The sequence below is a fragment of the Aphis gossypii genome, chromosome 1 (genome assembly GCF_020184175.1).
Source record: "Aphis gossypii isolate Hap1 chromosome 1, ASM2018417v2, whole genome shotgun sequence".
Taxonomy (NCBI): Eukaryota; Metazoa; Arthropoda; class Insecta; order Hemiptera; family Aphididae; genus Aphis; species Aphis gossypii.
The window spans coordinates 39,823,491-39,830,316 of NC_065530.1; positions in this window are offsets into that span (position 1 = coordinate 39,823,491).

The following is a 6,826-nucleotide window of genomic DNA, read 5'->3' on the forward strand; positions in this document are numbered from 1 at the left end:
TACAGTATCATAATTTAATAATCCAAAATATATTATTAATAACTTATATAAATATAATATTAATAATAATATATATTATTTTATATATTTTATATTATTATATCATCTATCCTTTTTGTCTACATTTTTATAATTAAGACTTTAAAAACCCCTTTCTTTAACTCGTTGACTGCCACTGGGATTTTCACCGTATAACTTAAATTTGTTATGAGATCTAAATCGAAATATTAAAAAAATACTTTTATTGAATAATGAAACACCATATGGGATCTTACTAAAATCGATTTTTAGTGAGATCTTGATTAAGGTTTCAATAGTCGGTATTTTGTAATCGGATATAAAAAGTACAGTGTTGCAACTTTCAGTAGGGGATGGGTATAGTTCATCCCCGCCATAAGGAATTATAAATGATAACCAAAATTCAGAGAGTTCAAACTCTAACATCTAATAAAAAAAAATTTAATTAATACCAAGCATTCAGATTTGTAAATAGTTCCAGTACGAATTTTGAATACATAAATTTCTCACCCTGCTAAAACACAGTTTTCGAAGGGACCTAGAGACCAGAGTGATCCATCGCTTGCTGACCGCTGTGGCTCACTTAGACATTTAAAACGAAAACGTCCTTCGATTTGCTATGCAACATCACCTCAAGTAGATCGTAGGCTAAAAAAACGCATTTTCTGAATAAATAAATAAAATAATGGGAGTTTTTGAAGTGAAACTTCTTTACGCGTAAGAGTAATTATTCAAAATCTTGACACAACTATTATAGTCCGAGGAACAACAATCCGTAATGAAACATAGTATTAGGCTATAGTACATGAGTTCCAAGGTTATGCAATATTTATTTTTAAATAATTGTTGACATTGTTCTATTTATATTTTTATCTCCTTTTTATATCAGTGACATTTGCATTTTTATGTGGCATGCGATAAATGGACAAACAATGTTTAATAAAATAATTGTGGGTGTCTACATTAGTCTAAATTCATACATTAACGATATTATCGTATTTTTACATGGTGCGTTATTGAAATACACTCTTGATGGTGGTAAACAACTTCTACAACACGATAATTTAAAATCGGTGAAACCCGAAAGCGCAAATAAACCTTTTTTTTCGATAACTCAAAAGCGCAAAATTAATTTGCGCTTTTGTATCTTGATAGTGGGATAAAAGCGCAAAAATAAATTGTATTACTTGATACAATATTTTACTGGCTTAACGTGCGACGCTCGACGCTTTCCATGTACGTACGCGTATAGCCTTACCCGTTCCACGACAGATTGCAGCAACGCAACGCGACGATTATTGCATTTGTTTAAATAATTTGAAATAATACTCAAAATTATATTTTTTATTTTTTACTGATTTTTGAACTAATTTTAATACCACTGTTAATGCTTAATTTAATATTAATAATAACTACGATTTAAATTAAATACACTTTTTTATAAAATTGATTTGTGCTTATGGGTTATTTATTTTTGCGCTTTTGGGTTGGGTTTGGGTCGTATTTTGCGCGTATAGGCTACATCCTTTAAAATCTATCATGCCTACTAACTGAAGATTTCAATGTAAATTTTACATCGGACACTTTCACAAGAGCATTCGGCCAGACCTATGATAATAAATCTACCTGTTACCACGGGGCTGAACAACTGTACGGTGCCTAAGGCGTATTGACTATTGATACAATAAAATACATTGATGTTGCTCTTTTAGTAGGTACAACAAGTTTACAAATATCATTATTATAGTTTTTTTTTTTTTTTTTTTATCAATATTTATTTAAATTGCCAAAACTGTATCTAAGTAAATCTATTAAAAAACATCGTGACAGTGGGGAAATCCGACAAAGTTTAGTTATACTCCATTACTCGTGTAGAAAGTATCACTGAGAAGTGGCTTTTATAATTTATCTCCAAAAAGTTTTTTGTGACCAGTCTGTGCTTTCACCACTTGGTCATGATTTTTTAACGATGACAAAGGCACATAAACGTGGGTACTTTGGGTTAGGTTAAGATCGAATGCAATGAATAATTCAACACAATTTATTTAATTTAACTATTTATTAAACTTATAAAATAATTATAAGTAGAAAATGCATTGAGTATTATTTATAATTAAAGCACTGACTTTTATACACTATAAAAAGTATCAAAATATTCCATTTTATACCTATGCAGTAAAATCATGAAAATATTAAATATGCAAGAATTTTATTTTATTTATTTAAAATTTACAAATTCAGTAATAATAAAACAAATAAGTTACTAACAAATAATTAATTACTCAAATACTTAATGAAAAAAAAAATGTTAGAGAATTTAAAAACTTAATGTATTTTTAAAATCACAAACAATAGATTTTACATAAGGGTTGCAAAATAAGTCCGCGACCCATACAAATGTTGTAAACCTAAGAACAGTACGTCCATTACAATAATAAACAATAATCAATCATAAGTAATCGAATAAATGTATAATAAATAATACATTTATCTGATGAATCGTTAATATGAGATGTTTCAGCATTACATTTTCGATTTTGTTTTTATTTTCAATTAGTTCTTTTACCTAGTCAATTAAATGTTCTAATGAAATAATAACACAATACAAATTAAAAAAAAAAATGATGGGTGTATTCATTATTAAAATTTAAAACGATTTAGTTTATTCAGTCTTATAAAGTACATAAAAATTTGAATGATAAGCATTTAAAATTAGTTATATAACAATATATTATTCGTATAAATACAGTCATATTTTAATCAACTTAGAAATTTAAATCATGTACTATTAAATTATACATCCTACAATAAAACCCTCTGACAATAATCATATTCCTAGAATATTATATTAATAATTTGGACGTTGTCAAACGATTACAGTATCTCATTACCGTTCAACAATTTAATGTGCTGCAAATAAAATAAAGTAATGTAAATTCGTTATTTTTGCATAAGGCAATAAAATATCTCATCCATAAAATATGTTATACAGTCTAATCAAATATATGAACGATATGTAAAATGTGTGCAAAGTATTTTTTTTTTCACAAGATATTTATTGATCATTAATAGGTATATTGTAATTTAATTTTTTTGAGAAAATAAGATGTTTTCAAAGTAAACCCGTAACACACAGTGTTAATTTGACGATATATTTTATCAACACGTATAATATTGATAGGGCGTCACCATTTTCCGTAAAAATAGAACTTTCCGTTTTCCGTCAGTATAATAATATATATTTACATTTTTTTGACACCATAAATTTCAATTTTTTATAATTTGGTAACGCCTTATTGTAAAAAATAAAATATTATACATACACCACATAGATAACATCGATCTATATAATATAATCATCTATTTTATAATGGTATTCGTAAATAATGTGTTAATCGAAGAAGTGCGAACTGACGTCTATTGAAAATTAAGAAGCACTGATAAACAAAAAAACACCGTGAAATAATTATTTCACTGTGTTTTTTTAAAACTTAATTTTAATTTTATAAAATTTAAAAGTCACAAAAAAAACGTGTGTTTAGTTTATTAATACAAAAAGAGAGGAATATTTCAATATACGTTTGTAAAATCTATAGCGTATAACAATTATAAAAAATAATAAGGCTTATAATAAAATGAAATTTTAAATGATTTTAAAATCAAAATTATTAATTTTCGATTTGATTTCGTACAAATATAACTTACAGAGGTAATTTTGACTTATATTCGTAATAACATTATAATATAATACTCTATGTACCTTGTACCTATGGAATAGAAGATTATTTATTTAATGTTTTTTTTAAAGATGTTTAATAATTAATAGTTGATTATAACTAATTATTTTTTTATTTTCAACATCTTTGCTAATTAATAGTTATCAACAACTTAACACATTTTAATAATAAGTGATTAATTATCAGAATATAAAAACTGAAGTTTGTTGTAGCGGAAAAGAGAAATAAAGTTGAGCCTCAATTAACGTCGATATAACTGCGTCTCATTGTAGCTTGGCAAATTGACTGCTGTACGTGCAGCTCCTCTTATAATACTATTAGTACGATAATCTTATTTTGCATGAGTGAATTCGAATAATTGTTTTATTTGTTATTGTCACTGTTCTAACTAGAACAATATAGAACAAAATACTTTATACTTTCACTGTTGGATCGTTAATTTAAAACATATTATTTAATTATTGAATATTTGTAGGTTGTTGGTTAAATAATTGTATACCTTTATTTAAATAATAATTCACTATAAATATAGTATTTTATTTGATTAATCTTAAATTATCACTCTTCTATCCCATATATTATGGAATTCAAGTACACTTTTGTCCATAATAATATATACTTTATAGATCGATAATTTATTATACAATCGTTATGTTAATTTTTTAAAATTTTTTTTTAGTTTAAGAAATAAATTATTTTTATAAGCTGAATAAAATAGTAGTAGTACCTAGAATATTCCTATAATATAAGTAACCTTGACTTATAAGTAAAAAAAAGACTAAAAAAAATTTTTTTACCAATATTTTAAAATTTTTCTAGTTATTTGTGTGCAAATTTTTAGATACATAACATCTATTTTATTCAATATCAGACCCAATATACTTGATCGCTATATTAAAATATATTTAAAAATTTTAAATAATATACACTCTTAGAAATTTCCAAGCCATACATTTTCTAAAAATAAATCATTAATCTCAGGCCAATATTGCTGACATATATATGTCATTAATGACTCTATTACATTAATAATAATGTTTTGTACTTTTCATACTGTGGTGTTTATACTTATTTATTATTGTGATTTTCATTAAGTTAGTATTTTATTTTCGTTTATATCATGACATCTTAGCATCAAGTGTATCTGAAATTATAAGTTTAAAATGTGATACAAAGTTTACACACACAAAAAAAAATCACATAAAAACTTAAGGAATATACACAGCAGTGATTCTTTAGCTATAAATAATTTTATTTTTACAGGTAGTGAAAAAAAAATTAAAGTTCAGAAAACTTTAGATAGGTACTCATAATAAAAATTATCATAAAAACGGTGATGAAAGGAGAAAAACAAGGATAGTTTGTTCTTATAATAAGTGTAACGAATGATTTTTGATGCTTTTAGGAGAACATCATTAATTATATTGTTTTAAGGTGAAAGGATAGCAATTATTGCATAATATCTATAATACCTATTAATGTTTACTGATTTATTACTATATATTCGAATTTCTAATAATACATAATTTTTAGGTTCACTAAAAATTATAATTATACACTATGGTGTACTTGCAAGATCGAATTGCGGGTGGTGTAAGAAATACTTTGTGTTTTTAAAAGGATCACCGTGATTGGGAAGTAGATAAAACCAATAGCACTATACCACTATGGTATATAACATAATTTATAGGTAATGATCTATTTAATATATAGGTAGCAATAAGAAATTTTGATATTATCAAACAATCGGAGAGCTTTGCGATTTGAATGGGTGTGTGGGTAGTGGGTGGGTAGCTCTGCAGAAAATACTGTTTTACTTGATATTTTTCTAGCCATCTATGATGGTATGTTATATACAATATTGCGATGTATTTATAATAAATTCGCACAGAAGTTACGCAGCTACGAAATATTTATTACTTCTATAATCTACTAATATATTTTAGATAGTACTTATTTTGTTTATCCTTAGTTTTATGCATGACCAACCTTGCAACTGCTGCGTTCGGACAAATACCTAATTAGCATAAAATTATTATTTAAAAAGTATTATATAATATTATAATATTATAGTGCCGGGTTGCGTGAAAAAATTATTTATTTAAGGATTTAATAAAATTTAATAGACCAATAATTACAAGTGACTAAAATAATTCATGTTTAAGGACAGTTAGGTAATGTTTATTCATTAAATTTTTAGTGATTATTCATACAATTCGGCATTAATAATTAATCACACCCGGAAAACTGAACGGCAAAATGTAAAATAGAAAATATATCTGTGGTGCTATCTGTTCAGACGGGTTAGAAGAATTTATAATATTTTTTTAAAATAAATAATAAATATATATATATTTTTTTGTATTTTAAATATTACTTTTGTGTGTATATTCATTTCTTAGAGGTAATGTCATGGTCAGATTCAGTTTACACAAAATGGTGTAAACGTGTACAGTCGTACAGACATAATATTTTTAATGTGGTGAAAGAATAGTGAATACACTATTATAATTTATTTTAATTGTTTAATAACCTTACACTTTTTAGCATTATTTATGTTTATTGTATATAATTATAGTTATACGAAAAATAAAAACTATTATCACTTGCCGCTTGTATTTTAAACGTTATAAAAGTTATAAGATACAAATATAAAATATATGATATCGACATGACGATGGTTGATGACCTGTTGTCATTGATTTCGTGTCAAATTAAAATTTGTTCACTTAAATGCAAAAAGTTAACATTAAAAAACCGTGATTTACAAAGGTCTATTACTTTATGAAATTTCACTATTTCAACGAATCATGAAGAGATATAAGTTCTGTACGGTGATTGCTGTTATTATCTCGATTATAAGCCACGGTATGTGTTCGGCAATAACGATTTAAAATACTCTACTGGCCACCTCTCCTGATAGTAAACATGTATAATAATAGTAAATATAAAATCTTATAAACTTCCGACGTCAGCATAAATTCAATAGTTATTTAATTGCAAAATGTCTATTCCGGAGAACTCTGCCCGTCTGTTATACTGACTGCAAGGCAGCTGCAGTGATAAACTTA